A 16,235-nucleotide genomic window follows, 5' to 3' on the forward strand; every position below is an offset into this window, starting at 1 on the left:
AACAAAAAACAAAGGGGGGGGGGTGTGGGATGGCAGAGGAAGAGGAATTCCATGAACTGCAGAATCCCAGAGGCTTTACTAGAATCCTCTCCCTAACCCCTCCTGAAGCCCAGAGGCTTAACCTCTGTCCTCCTCCCCACACTGCAGTAGATTACCACCAGCTCAAGCGCTAGGGGGGCCAGGGAGGGTAGAGATGCCCGGGGACAGGACGAAACTGAGGAGAGAGGAGTCCCCAGCCTTCCAAAATTAAAAAAATCAACACTGTCTCAAGATGTCAGAATGGCTTCATGATCCATAGCACTGAGGCACCAGACACATTGGAACATCTAGGCAACCTGCAGGCCAAGTCCCAGCCCCTGCACCCTACACCAGAAACACGGGGCCCTTTGATAAAGATGCAGTGCAGGGCAGTGACAAGTTCTGTATAGCTTCTGAAGGCAGGTAACCGGGGCTCAGATTCCAGCACCATCTCCTCTGCCTTGCTGTCAGGCAGTCACCGTAGAGAGGAAGCAGTGATGAATTAGCAGTGTTTAGGACCTACTGTGTGCTAGACACCATGCTATAGATTTCATATAGGTTATATCCTCATATTCAAACTGCAGGAGTAAATAACTTGTCCATCACATAATGCAGAAAACGGCAAAGCTGGGATTTGGACCTAGGTCCTCCTGACCCCAAATCTCATGCCTCCTACCTGCCTCAAATGGGATTTCTACATTAAATGCAGTATCTTCTGAATCTCTCAATAAAGAATCTCTGAATTCCAAGCAGTCTTCTCCTCATGCTGTGACCAGATTCGATGAATTTTCTCACATGTTCTGTTGAGCATAGTTTCCCTAGTGCCTCCAAGAAGGCCCACACCCATTCTCTACTGACAAAGGGTTTAGCATAGTCTCCTACAAATCCACAGAGAGAAAGTCTCTTCTCCTTTTTGTCCACAGCCACTAACCTCTTGGCAGGAGGTTCATTTTCTCCTTTGAATTTTCAAAAGTTTCCCTTCCAAGCTTCTCACCTCTCTAACTTCATCAACCTTGTCTAGGAACTCTTCCTCCACTTGAACATGAGGGAACAGAAAATACTCTTTGAAAACTTTTACCTCTGACAAATTAGACTCTATTTGCAAACAATCAGGAGAGAAAATAACTCCAGGCAGAAAGACTCACAGGCCAACATATAGGTATCTTAGGGTCTGTGGTCCCCTCCGTCTGGTTCCCCATTATTCTCCTATATGAGGAATGTGGTTCTGACCACACCCATCCACAGAAACTGCTCCCACAAAAGTCACTGATGACATTCCGGATGCCAAATGATAACTGAGGTCTTCGTGAACATAGACGAAGTTCCCTTCCATTTGAATCTAGAATATGGAAGTTCTCCACCACAATACTCTGTCAATTTCTCCACCCAGTTCGATTAGTATTTGATTTGCATTTATTCTTGAGCGCAAAAAAATCTTTAATTGAATTCTGCTTTGTCTGATATTAATAATGTCATACTTGCCTCTCACCATTGTTAAGAAATGTTAACCTGTCTTTTTTAGTTTTAGTTTTGGTGTGTCGTGTTTTTTTTAATTGTGGCAAAACCCAAAACGTAGAATGTACCATCTTAACACACATCTTCAAGTGTCTAGACTGTAGTTGTGAAGTATATTCACATGGTTGTGAAATAGATCCTGGGGACTTTTTTGTCTTGCAATTCAGAAACTCAGTATCCATTAAACAGCAGCTCCCTCTCCTCTCTTCCTCCCAACTCCTGGAAACCACCATTCTACTTTCTACTTCTATGAATTTGACTACTTTCGAAGTGCATCATTATGTTGCAAGACTATTTCTTATAAACAGCCTTTAGTTGGATTTGTTAAAACCCAATCCAGGGACACCTGAGTGAATCAGTGATTAAGCGTCTGCCTTCAGCCCAGGGCGTGATCCTGGCATCCTCGGATGAGTCCCACATCGGGCTCCCTGCATGGAGCCTGCTTTTCACTCTGCCTGTGTTTCTGCCTCTCTCTCTGTGTCTCTCATGAATAAATAAATAAAACCTTTAAATTAAAAACAAATAAAACAAAACCCAATCCAAGTTGGAACCCTGTAATGTTTAGTCCAAATGCATACACTGAGATGAGAGAGATGTATGCATTTACTTTTTATATTTTGTTTAATCCTTTTTCTGTGTTACTTGCTGTGTACTGTATCTTCCATTTCATTATAAAGACTAGGATATGTCTTTAAATTATCTTTGTCTTTAAGTTATCAAATACACAGTAAACCCTAAAAAGCAAGGTCACTTCCAATTCTGTCATATGCAGCAATAAAAAATTCAGCATCACAAAAGAATGACAGGAAGAGATGGTTGTCTTTGTAAAAAGTACCATCAACAAATCTTAACTTAACTCAAAGGCCTAGTTAACTAAACCGAGTTTCTATCAATCACTTCTTTCATTCGAGCAAATCATATCTGGAATTTTAGCTGCTATCAAGGTAAGTAACCTCTTGCCCCTGGAATACGGTAATTTTTACATTCTGGGTCCAGTACCAACTTGAACTATCTATTCACTATGTCCATCTGTTAGAATTCAAGGCATGAAAGTTAAATCTCCATTCACCCTTGCATCAGCTGTAATGAGGAAAGAAATCTACTTTAAAAACTAAAAAAATATGCTCCAAACCATAATAAGGAATTTTTCTAGAAGTAACAGAAGCTAGAAGGAATTTTTCTAGAAGTAACAGAAGCGCTATCCACACTTAGGTGGCACCCCCACTGCTCCATCCTTGTACTAATTATAATCAGGACTCTATTGTGAGAAAAAGGTATTAGCTTTCCAGATCATGGAGAAAACGCTTTAAGTGACATCATAAACCAACATTCTCTACAGCTTATTCTTATATGTAACACATCAGGTGAGTGAGAAATGGTTAACATGGACAAACTTTTTCATTTATACTTAAATAAAAAATAAGTGGACGAGTATTCTCCTTAGACCTCACAGCCACACTAAAGGATACTTCGTCAGCATAACCTCTCTTCTGGCCAAGGAACAAATCCCCGCCCTATTTTCCCTTCCCCCAGTATCAGAGGGAAAAGATCATGGCCTACAAACAGAGAAACAGTAACTGAAGAGCGGACTAGCGACTCATTTGGCCATGTGACTTGGAAAATCTCCTTTTCTCATTTATAAAATGGTGACAGTATCACCAATTACTTCATAAGACCATTTTATTTATTTATTTATTTTTAAATTGATCAATAGGCATTTTTTTTAAGATTTTATTTATTTATTCATGATAGTCACACAGAGAGAGAGACAGAGAGGCAGAGACACAGGCAGAGGGAGAAGCAGGCTCCATGCAGGGAGCCCGACGTGGGATTCGATCCCGGGTCTCCAGGATCGCGCCCTGGGCCAAAGGCAGGCACCAAACAGCTGAGCCACCCAGGGATCCCCATAAGACCATTTTAAAGATAAAATAATATTATCAACTGCTTAGCATAGTGTCTGGCCCATAAGAGCTACTCATTAAATACTGTTTAAAACAAATGAATGAACAGAAAAACATTTGTTCCATTTCCTTGTTTTTAATTCAAGGAACAAACCCACATTCATTAAAGTGATAAATTTACTGATACATCTCATATATCATTTAGTTTCATTTTTTTCATCACCTATAACCTTCTTAAACTTCTAAAACATAGGCTGTATTTGAATCTATTCGTGTACTGACAGTGATAAATAAACAGGCTGCAAAGAGATATTCATACCAAAAATGAAGCTGGTTTCACAAATATCACAACATCTTTTCACAGGGAAGCTTCATGTGTAAGCATGGCCCTAAAGCACTGGGTTAAACCGGGGCCTCACTGTGAAAACAACAAATCTGAAATTCCAAAGCTCCACCAAATTGGAAATTATAAACAATACTGAACTATATGTTTTGAAAGTTACATCCCTGATGAAGAGATGGGTGGGTTAACTCTCAGGTAACTGTAATATCTATTACTTTCATATCTTTATGATTTAAATTACAGTGTGTGGGGAAAAATCATAGGTTTCAGAGACAATGCTTCCCCCTCCCCCACAGGGTGACCCCAACCCTTCTCTATCGTGTCATTTAGAGTAATCATCTTGCCTCTCAAAAATCCAAACTAGTTATTTAAAACATAGTAAGGTCAGTCAGATTCTTTCTTTCTGAAATATGAGGTGATTTCGTATGTGGGGTTGCTTACATGGACTTCTAGACAAAGCTCAAAAGTACTTCTCAGTAGGTTGGCTCCCTATGAAGGCAGCAAACCCAAGAACTCCAGTTACCATCTGTACCATGCAGAGAACTGCATTTGAAAAAGCAACGGACACTAAAGAACAGGTACAGAATAATGGCTACAGCACTAGAGGCAAGACAGTTAAGACAAATTCCAGCTTCCTAAGATCTATTGATCTTCATCCAGTTAATTAACCTCTGTGAGCCTTGGTTTCCCTCATCTGAAAAGTGGGTATTATAAGCATACGTAGTCATGGCTCTGGTACAAAGCTCAAATGAGACATGCTTACCAAGTATGGCATTACACTTGATATGTTATCAATAAATGAGACATTAATCATGACTGTTCTTCTTATTAAAGAGTCAGCAATGGATTTTTTCTCTTTTGTAAAACTAGAGCTAATGAAGACATAAGGAATATTAATCAACATAAAAATTAACCAAAAGGGCATAATATTGAAATAGTCAGAGACAGAGGATCTCTGAGGATCTACCATAATCCAGGAAGTCAAGATATTATCCTACTCAGTGCCCTCAACAGCCAGTGTATTAGGTATTATCATCTGCAATTAAAGATGAAGCTGAAGCTCAGATAAATACCCACAGCTAAAATGGGGAAGTGTTGTGAGTTAAACACCATCTCCATCACCCCTAAGTCTATATATGCACATTAGATCAGAGTATCCCCCGTGGTGTCTGATACTAGCAAGTGTCCTACTAAATGTTTGCCAGTGAAAACACTGAAGAGAATCAACAAAAATAAATCAGTATTACATAACCTCTTGGTATGTGTGCAAGTGCCTTTGCAAAGAACGTCTACTACGGTTATGGCTTACTTATTTAGAAGATTCTGAATCCTGTACCTCAGATGACTCTGTGAGGGTTAAATTACTGTCATCTTAAAAATCAAGCCCTCTCATACAGTACGTGAAAATGTAAAATGCTATAGTCACTCTGGAAAGCACTTTGGCATTTTCTTATAAAACTAACCATGCACTTACTATATGACCTAATAACTGTACTCTCAGGCATTTATCCCAGAGAAATGAAAACTTATATGGACACCATTACCTGTATAGCAGCTTTAATCATTATAACCCCAGACTGGAAACAACCCAAATTGTTCTCCAGTGCAATGAATGGTTAAACAAACTGGTTTATATACTAGGGAACAACACTCAGCAATAAAAGAAATGAACTATTGATATAAGAACAACCTGAACAAATCTCAAAGCATTATGCTTGGGGGTGGGGGGAGCCCATCTCAAAGATTATATACGGTATGAGTCTACTTACAGAATATTCTCACAATGACAGGATTATAGAGATGGGGGACAGACAAGGAGTTAGAAGGAGCCAGAGACAGCCAGAGATGGGTGCACTTACAGCAGAGTAGCTCCAGGGGGATCCTCTGTGGTGACTGAATAGTTTGTATTCCGACGATGGTGGTGGTGGTGACATGAACCTATATACGTCGGATTAAACTGCATCAAACTATACACACACACACACACACACACACACACACACACACACACACACACAAGGGCACCTACATGCTGAACAAGGCATGTAGTCCAGTTAACAGTAATGTGCAGTATCAGTGTTGTAGTCCTGATGCTGTATCACAGCTAAATGAGCTATCACCTTTGGGGGAGCTAGGTGAAGTGCACATGGAACTCTTCATGTGTAAGGAACCTTCTGTGAGTCGATAATTTTAATTATTTTAAGATTAAAATAAAATATTTTTTAAGGTCCCTAGCAGCTTTTTTTAAAATATTTTATTTATTTATCCATGACAGACACAGAGAGATGCAGAGAGAGAGGCAGAGACACGAGCAGAGGGAGAAGCAGGCTCCATGCAGGGAGCCCGACGTGGGACTCGATCCCGGGTCTCCAGGATCAGGCCCTGAGCGGAAGGTGGCACTAAACCGCTGAGCCACCCGGGCTGCCCCCCTAGCAGCTTTTTAGCTCAACTGTATGTAGATACCTGCAAACAGCCTGGGCAACATTCTTCTTTTCTGAGGTTGTGATTTCCCCTAAAGCTCCTCAAACTAGCAGCAGATTGCAGACTCCTGTCACTTACCTCACAAAACAGCTCTCTATCACACCTTTCATAATGGAGGAAAAGGCAAATGCAAAGGTATAAATGTATTCACGGTCTCCGCCATTAAGTGAAGCCATTCCCTCAGTGTTGAGTCCCTGGGGATCCTGATCCAAATGAACAGGGCCTTGATTACATCTAGACTTGGAAGCACCTAACTCTGCCTGGAAAGGTCATGGGAGGCTTCCTCCAAGATGTGAAATTTGAGCAGTTTGAAGGTTGGGGAGGACGTCACCTGGCATGACTAGAAGGAAAGAGCATTCCAGGAAGCCACAGGCCTGGGACAGCACCCCAGGTTTAGAGAGCTGCCGGGAAGGGGGTGTGACAACAGTACAACACACCCGTGGGAAAGAAGCAGTCTTAAAGGTCCACAGGACCATACTACAGGTGCAAAGCCTTAAAGCTCAGGGACCCCCACCTGCCACACCCCACCATTGACAGGCAGTCTCAACACTTCTCTTCACGTTTTAAGAGACTTATGCAGTATTTCGCCTCCTCACATGGTTAATATAAATAAGGTATCATGGTTTGAACAATCCCCCGAATAATTATGATAATGCGATGCTTTGTCAGTGTGTCTTCTAAACAAGACAAGTGGGTTTCTTGAGCAGTAAAATTAAGCCAATGATGAACAATATCAAAATTACTAAGCCAAATTATACACAAAAGCTAAAGGAATTTCACATAACATACCCCAAGTCTGTTTTTATTCAATCTTGCCCTTTCTCAAAGCTGGTCTATACTCAAAATAAACTTAAGCCATGTTTTAAGTTAGTTGATTGTGGGGAAAAGTAAAATATACGGGAGGTGACTAAAAACACAGAGGTGTCCTACCAAAAGGAGCCAATAATTCTTGATTTAAATTTAACAGCTTTGTTCACTATGGCAGTAAAATATTAATGGCACTGCAAAGTTGAATTCGCATGAGCAGTAATTCACAATTTCTGGAACAGAGTCTTTATTTTATGTCAAGTCATTACATCAGTAAAAGTTACCAAAAATAAATCCATTTGACTTCCAGTATTTTAGACAATAAATAGAGCCATTTCTCCCCATGTCAAGTTAGCTTTGAAATACACAGACTTGTAACAGTGAAAACTCCCATGTTATCAAAGAAATGGCATGCCAAATCCCATAAATATGTCTTAAAACTAACAAATGTGCTTCTGCTTCTTGTACTTTTGAGCTGTCTTCTGTTCTTTGAATTAATCTAAAACTCTGAGTATGAATTATATGCCACGTGCAGAATAGAATCAGCTCTCCTTACAGCTCCTAAGATTGTTTTCAAATGTGCTGGACCCACAATTAATCAATGAGTCTACAGTGACCAAAGGATCAAGTACATGCAGTAATGTGATCTCCTGTCTAGCTGGAGAGGCAAGTAACTCTTGCAGGACGCAGGGATGCCAACTAATGGACAATCATCACGGTGAGTCATTCACCTCATGAGGTACGTAATTGTCCACAGCTTTCATAAGACAAAGAAGAAATCAAGAGCTTTCACATCTGATAAACCACGGGCCTTTTGTCAGTAATAACTGTCCTTACCTCTTTGTAGCCCCAGTCCCTAATACACTGCCTCTCAATAAATGTTTTTTGACTAAATGAATGAATAACAGAATGAATGCATGCCTGGTGCAATTCAAGAAACGGTTAAAACGTGACATATACATTATTTATCCATTCACTTTTTTGCTACAAACATTGATCAGTGCTTATAACGAACCAAGTATCATGCTAGCTAATGAGGAAGACACACAAAAATCCTATGTCACAAGGGACGTAACAAGAGATGTGATAGGAGAGAAAGACATGACCCAAGTGACCCAAGAGAGGATAAAGGGAAAAAAGCCAAGTATGGTCATAACAAACTGCATGCTTTCAAACTGATACACGGGTACGGGGGAAGGGGAAGGAGGAGATGCTTTTAAATTCCATCCCTGCTTAGAAAGCCACTGTCCTGCTGGGAGGCAGAAGACTAACTCAGACACAAGGGGCCTTCATATGCTTATCATCTATAGGCCTGAAAGCTTAAAAAATCTCCTTTCAGAAACATTTATTAATAATTGTATTGAGGGCAAAGATGAAAGGGATGTGGGAGCACAGGTTGGCAGTTCCCCAGACCATTAGGAAAACAGTGGACAGTCCTGGTGTGTAGTTTAGGAGTTTCACTTTGATAGGATCCCTGCACCCCATGTAAATTGGCCCCCCACTTCAGAACCTGAAGTCATTTTCTCTGTGGTTGTTATGTCTTAACGACAGGGATTCCTGAGGAGGTTGAAGCCACACAGTTTCAAAGGCACAGTTTTACTTGAAATTCGGTTCAACACCGTTAAAGAACAGATTGCCATCCCAAAAGGATTTCTAGCTATCACGAACAAAAGAATGGAACTTAACCAGGAAAAAGCTGGGGGGAAAACAGGACATGTGGTCATCCCAGCCTGGTGGCAGCTCCTACAAAGGATGCAATGCTAAAAATAGAATCAACAAACATTCACACGGAGATGGTATCTAGAAACAGCATGAAGATTGATGGCATCCCTCCCCTGAAAGGACCTTCAAGGAGGAAGCTACAGACCACAGGCACGCATACACACAGCAAGGCATGGGATTAATGGTTTAAAGGAAACATTTTTTTAAAAAAACGCCTTTAGTCTTGCTAATTCACCTACATTCAATGTCCTTGGTTACCAAGTAGGAGGTAGCATGGACCACATGGAGAGCAGTTAGTAAAAGATGAGCAGAATATTCTCTGGCCATAGGGAAGTTTATTCCTGGCTTCTGCTTGCCCTTCAGCACTGGCCCCATGGCCTGACAGACCCATTGTCTTTGCAGAATTCATTACTGGGAGGCCCCCATTAACCAGTCCTGATGGTCAGAAGTTCCAGCTTTCACTCCCGGGTTTCAACTGACAATGTGAAGTGAAATGGATGACTCCAGTTAGTATTCAGGTTCCTTAGAATTCAGAAGCCCAAATTCCAGAATCACCACCCACTCCTCAACTCCAGAATTATCTAAGTCTCTAATATTGGAGTCCAGAGACTTCCAGGTCTTCAGTCCACCAGAATGGTGCCACAGGCCCTAATTCTCCTTTCGAGAGCTGGAGGCGGACGAGGTGACAGGTGAGGGTGAGGTGGTCATGTGTCTACCCACCCAAGTCACTGAGTCTCTGGAATGCAGAAGCATGTCCAGGTATAATTCTTTTTAACTAGACTGAACCTGAAATGGAAACCAGGGCTGATTGAGGTGGAATTTATCTTGCCATTCCATAAATGTTCTTGTCGTGAGCCTTCTTAAACTTCCTCAAGCATATGAGCCACGCTTTCTTCTGTAATCTTATAATTAAGTCTTTAATAGTGCACCTCCTTGCCCAAATGAAAAAGAAACACGGTATAAAAAGGCTGCTGGGGGGCGCTTGGGTGGTACAGTCGGTTAAGTGGCCAAGCCTTGGAGTCAACTCAGGTCTTTTTTTTTTTTTTAATTTTTTTTTTTTTTTTTTATGATAGTCACACACACACACACAGAGAGAGAGAGAGAGAGACAGAGAGAGGCAGAGACACAGGCAGAGGGAGAAGCAGAGGGAGAAGCAGGCTCCATGCACCAGGAGCCCGACGTGGGACTCGATCCTGGGTGTCCAGGATCGCGCCCTGGGCCAAAGGCAGGCGCCAAACCGCTGCGCCACCCAGGGATCCCTCAACTCAGGTCTTGATCTCAAGGTTGTGAGATAGAGTCCTGTGTAGGGCTCTGTGCTCATTATGGAGTCTGCTTATGATTCTCTCTCTGCCCCTCCCATACCACATGCTCACCTGTTCGCACCCACTCTCTCTCAAATAAATAAATACATCTTTAAAAAAATAAAAAGGCTGCTTGGATGTGTGCTTACAAAGGACAAAGACTGCGTCTTTGGAAAATCATATACAGGCATGTGTTTATTACTTTGGACCAGAGTTTTTCAAACTGTGAGTTAATGTCTCATTAATGGTTCCTAAAATGGTTTATGAAATCAATTTTGTGAATGGAATAGAATAGGATGGAAAAGAAAATATCAGAATGTATCACATGTTTTCAGGTTCTTATTTGTTGAAATTTGTACCATAGTAGAGGCTAGGATTTGGCTTTCAAAATAAATTAAAAAAAAAAAAAAAGAAGAAAAAAGAACAAAACCTATTCTAATAATGTCAACTTAGAAAAATATAGATGCAGTATTCATACAACTCATATTACTTTGAATTCCTCATTACAGTGATTCAGAAACATTTTAATTAGACAAAGTCCCATACCCTTTACAGTTTAGTCTCAAGATAAACGATATTAATAGACTGAGTTGAACCTTTACTACAATAACAACATTCCTCCTCCCTTGGGCACAGAAGGCTTGCGGTGACACCAACAGCTTGCGGGAGGGGTAAACACACCTTTGAAAACTATTAAATTCCTAAATGCCTCAAGAAATCTATTCCAAAGACATCAGATGTGGACATGGCAGTTTGAACCAATGAACTGCAGAAACTGACCCAATGAACTATAGGAGTGTTTGCACTAATATTTCAAAATAACTTTAAAAAGTTACAATAGAAAATATATCTAAGAACAAAAAAAATAGATTTTAAAATAATTCTATCAAGATATGTTTCACAAAACCTTCATGTATATGATCCTATTTAATAAGAAAATGCCTGGCCTTTGATTCAATGAGGCAAACTCCATTTCTCAGGGTGGCAGTAATATGTCATGATATAAGAAACCTTTAGCTTCAGTAATTTTCTTAATCCGTATTCACTCTCGATTGCTATAAAATTTATTTCACCCTTAAAAGATATCACACAAATAAATTTTAAATACAAATACAATCTTTACTTAATCAATAAAGTCCTTTCTGTATAATTTACTCTTTATATATTCTTGGTCAATTTTAAGGGTCAATCAATTTTAAGACATAATTTGCTTTAACTAAGACATAACTATTCTGAGTGGGGCTCCTCAAATTGATTCTTTTACATTGCTAAATTAAAGTCTGTATTTTTTCAGGTAAATATGATCCAAGCTTATTGATAAATGGAGTAAACTTTAAGTCGTTTAAAAATAGTTAAAACCATGAAAGTAAATGCCTTTTTAGTATCTACTAAAGGTTTACCTTTCTCTCCTTTATGCTTTTGTCAAAACTAGGGCATTAAAATCTCAGTATCTCTCTCTCTCCTTCTCCCTCCCCCTTCTTCCCTGAAGAGTACCATATTTATAATATGTACTTGAAAAAAATTATTTTCTGAATGGAAAAATTACACAGGACACATTAAACTTCTTCCAATAGCCAATCACAGCCAAACTTACTTATTAAGTTTTACTCCCTAATACAAGTTTTTATTAGCTATATAATCTATCTCCTTCAATCAACAGAAAGCCATCAATCCGAGCCTTCAGTACTACACCCACTCAATTGACAGCTTGCTGCCTTGGTTAAGCTGCACACAGACTATTATACAAAGTATTACAGAACATCTAGATGTGAAATTCAACCATGAAAATCTTATTAAAAAAAAAAAAAAAGACCCAATAGCTTTCTCTCTCTCTTTTCCAAGGGTTACATTCAATTCTCAACATTTCTCCCACCAAAAAATTAAACTACTCCAAATTACCATCAAAATATAACAATGAAAAACTGAATTTTGTTGCTGTCCCAGGAATATCTGAAAGGACAACTGACAAGGCTAATGGGTATAGAAAATCATAAGAAACACAAACCATCCCAACCATCCTTGTCAATTCCCTTCCACATTCATCTGAATTCCAGACCACTTGCTCCGAGATAATTATTTAAATCTTCAGCCAAAAGGAGAAAAACCAACCATTAAGCAACAATGGAAAACTAATCAGATTTCTCTCTCCTGTCATCCCCACTGCCACAGGTTGAAAGGAGAATTCTTTGGACCAATTTCCAAAGATGTCACTATAAATTAAACATACTCTCCTATCTTTTTACCTCACTATGGTTTAGAACCCAAACCAAGAGCTTGCAAAATTTCAGATCTCTGAAGAAACTGAGAAAAAGGGGAAAAAAAGTTTTATTTTACGTCTGCTGTAAGCATTTAAAAAATTTTTTTTAAGTATAGAAACTATAAAGAACTAGCAACACACAAAAAGGCATTATCTCCTTTGTTTTTTTCTCTCTGTGGTTCATTTCTCATCTGCAGTCCTAGGCTGCCTTCTAAACCATTCACCCTAAAATCATGCCACAATTCCCACTCCCACATACAAGTACATTGCACTCAGGCAACACAGAATAATTTTTATTAGCTTAATCCAGACATTTATGAAAAGATAAGTCAGCTACAAAATTCAATAATTCATTCACTTAGTCATGAATGTATGTATGTAGCACCTGCTATGTGTCAAACTCTCTGAGGGAGGATTACGTGGCGAAGATTTGCCTCTGCCCTCAGAGCTTGTAATCAGGTGGAGGACAAAAGATCAGATACAAATAATTAGAGTTCGAGGTCAAATGCTGTAAATACCATCAGATGACATAAACAAAATACTTTAGGAGTCAAGAAGAGGCAAATTATCACTGGCTTATGTGATGATGCAAAGCTTTTTGGAGATCCAATTTAAATGGGGTCTTGAAGGATGAACAGGATTCTGAGAAGCAGAGATGAATGGATAATTTGAGAAATGAGAGGGCAGAGAGCACCGACATTTCCCAGAAGGCTAGTGTGTATGTGGACACTGTGCTATGAGTTTTCACTTATAGTGGCTCGTAATTCCTTTTCAATGAGGAAGCACAATGGGATTCGGCTGTAAGGTCTGGAGGGGAAACAGAACAGCAGAGAAGATGGGGTAGGAGCAAGTGTAGCATGTCTCCAATTCTGAGCCAGAAAGTCTGGACTCCATGAGAGAGAAAAGTAAAATAGACTATTACCAGCTAAGCTTCTGAATGACAGAAAAAAAAAAAAAGAAGAAGAGAAAAGAAAAGAAGGGTGGGTCCCACGCTGCTATGGATAATTGGCACAGAAAATTGCTAAGCGCATCTATTTTTTGTGACTGCTATGTGATACTCCTTACATTACATAAAATGTTAGGATTTGAAGAGTCCTACAAGGTCATTTATTTTACCTTCTACCTAATTGTGTGAATCCCTTTACATCATCCAGGAAAAATGTTCTGGCCAGTTTCAAGCAATTACATGAGGAGGAGCTTGACACTGAGCCACTGCTACATGGCAAGCCCTGTGACACAGGAGGTTACATTTCTCAGCTACTTTGAGAGGGTAGGAACCGTTTCCTAAAACTAAAGTCTTCCTACAGCTTGGTGCTTCAGTCCCCAACCTAGGAGAACACAGGACAACATTTTTCCACTTGAGAAACGCTTTCTTCACATTGTAACAACTATCAAATCAGAAGGAGTCTTACCATTAATTGTGTGTCATAATATTAATTGGCAGCAATTTTTCTTAGTGGCAAATAAAATAATGATGCATCCTAAAATCATGGGTTTCTCCAATGCAATAAAACACATCAGATAGTCGTGTCTTACACAGCCTTGGCCTAACCCCTCTTCACAAGCTAATCTCTTCTTTGACAAATGTCCTCCAAAGCAGAGGCGATGAGTATAGGCCCTGGACACGTGGGGTCCCATGGCAGTCCCTCATATGCTGGATGGTTGACTTTGACCTGAGTGATGCTCCTTTGTACTTCAATTCTTTCATTTGTAAAATGGAGCTAACAATACCTGCCTCCCGGGCTCTGTATGTGTGTGTTGCATGGAATAACACACGTCAAATCCTTTGCACAGTGTTTGGCACACAATCAACATTCAGTAGACTGTTGGCCATTATCACCAACGATGTCTAGACTAAATAATTCCCTCCCTACAATCATCCTCCATAGGACATGGTTTCGAAAACTTGCCCACTTCTGAATCCACTCCAATTTGTCAACATCCTCCTACAAAATCTTTTGTCCAGAAAGGAATAAGGTATGTTCTCAGTGGTTTGGCTTGAATATAATACAGGAGGACAATTATTGCCCTTACTCTTGACATTGAATATAGAGCAAGGGTGACTGTTTGGTAGAGCCGAAGTAGAATGATCAAGAAAGCATTTGCCCAAGAATTTTACAATTTATACATTCAGTTAACACATGTGGAAACCAAGTACGAACACCAGAACAACAGAATACCAGGGCGCCTGGGTGGCTCAATCAGTTGAGCTACTAACCCTTGGTTTCTGCTCAGGTCCTGATCTCAGGGTCATGAGACTGAGCCCTGCATCAGGCTCTGGGCTCAGCACAAAGTCTGCTTGAGATTCTCTCCCTCTCTTTCTGCCCCTCCCCGTTCTCTCTCTCTCTCATATAAATAAATAAAGTCTTTAAAAAAAGAGAATGAGGGGATGCTGGGTGGCTCAGCGGTTGAGCATCTGCCTTTGGCCCAGGGTGTGATCCTGGAGTCCCGGGATTGAGTCCCACATCGGGCTCCCTGCATGGAGCGTGCTTCTCCCTCTGCCTGTGTCTCTGCCTCTCTGTCTCTCATGAATAAATAAATTAAAAAATAAAAATAAAAACAGAGAATGACACAATACTGTACCAGAAGAGGGCATGACTAGTTCCTGACTTCAAACAGATTAGAAAAGCTCATCACATGCCCAGATTCTGAGAGGAGACACCACAGGACCCCTGTCCAGACCCAACCCCACCACAGTTACCCAGCTTTGCAAAAAGCTGGTGGCACCACCCACAGCAGCAGCTCCTGCAACCACCTGCAGCCACCCATGTTCCAAACCAGGGCTGCTGGGATTCGGGAAACAACCACTAATGACATGAAATCTGGCAACCTCTCAAATGACACAAGAACCCACCTCCCACCTGGTAAGTAGGAAGCCCAAAAGGAGTGATTCCTTTGAACAAAAAACATTATTAATTCCCAAAGCATGGCAGTCCGCCACGAGAAAAAAGGGTTTCTGGTTCCAATAACCAGTAATCCCAATAGCAGGCACTCTCACCAGTTTTTGCATAGAGGTTTCATCAAGATTATCATTTTTTAAATATAAAGAGCAATTTGTGGAAAAGACAGAGCTTAGGAAAAGGGCAATATCGACATCTAATTTTAAGATATAAGAGAATGGAATTCTCTTATTTAACCGAAACTGAGAGAGCTGAGAAAATATCAAATTAACAAATCCAGCAGCAGGCTGTACTTTCTGTAGCCAGGTGTGACAAAATAGTATGTGTTTTACGGACTAACAGTGATAATTAAAAGTTCCCCTGAAAAAATATATTAATAAAGTCAAGGTCACAGAATTAAGAGGACCAATAAGGAAGTACTGTTAGGACAGTGAGGTCACTAACTGAGGAGGAACAAGGAGATGGTGGAGCCTGGGGTTTGAAGAGAGCAAGACAGATGAGATCCTGACAAGAATGATTGATATGACAGGCCATGGGCGGTGCTGAACAGAGAGAAGATGTTAGGGAAAGAGCAGAGCCATCAAGGGACCACAAGAGGCTCCATCCAAACTGTGCCAAGACACAGTTTATGGAAAGTAAAATATATATATCCCTAGAATTTTAGTTATCACCCCACTCAAGCACCCTGTGGTTAACATGAGGGAAAAGAGGCCCAAGTCACTTGCCTTAAGGCTGTGAAGCGAAGGCACCCACTGAAGCAAGATTGGACACCACAGCTCCCAAGTCCAAATTCACTGCTCTTCCCTCCCAAATTCTTTCAACAAGTCCAAGAATAAACACTAACACAGCTGGAAATCTTTCAAGAAAAATCAAGGGTTGAGCTGCATGGTTCCACTGAAGGATAAAAGTAGGAGGTCAGTTAGACTAGCCAACCAGCCAATATCAGGCTCTATGCTGTCTCCTGGTACAAGAAACTCTGAAATGTAGACA

General features: G+C 40.4%; 1 protein-coding gene across 7 annotated transcripts in view; it reads right to left on the reverse strand.

Annotated features, from left to right (window-relative positions):
- DOCK4 (dedicator of cytokinesis 4) overlaps nt 1–16,235 on the reverse strand; it is a 409,301-nt gene that overhangs the window by 326,002 nt on the left and 67,064 nt on the right. The window contains exon 1 of one of the 7 annotated variants that reach the window (XM_041727818.1): nt 6,337–6,485. The exons of 5 other annotated variants lie outside the window; for them this stretch is intronic. The gene's annotated coding sequence lies outside the window, so the exon portion shown is untranslated. Of the gene's footprint in view, nt 1–6,336; nt 6,486–16,235 lie in introns of those variants that run through there. One more of the 7 variants, XM_041727819.1, reaches the window with a different exon arrangement.

Source organism: Vulpes lagopus, chromosome 13 (assembly GCF_018345385.1).
Source record: "Vulpes lagopus strain Blue_001 chromosome 13, ASM1834538v1, whole genome shotgun sequence".
Taxonomy (NCBI): Eukaryota; Metazoa; Chordata; class Mammalia; order Carnivora; family Canidae; genus Vulpes; species Vulpes lagopus.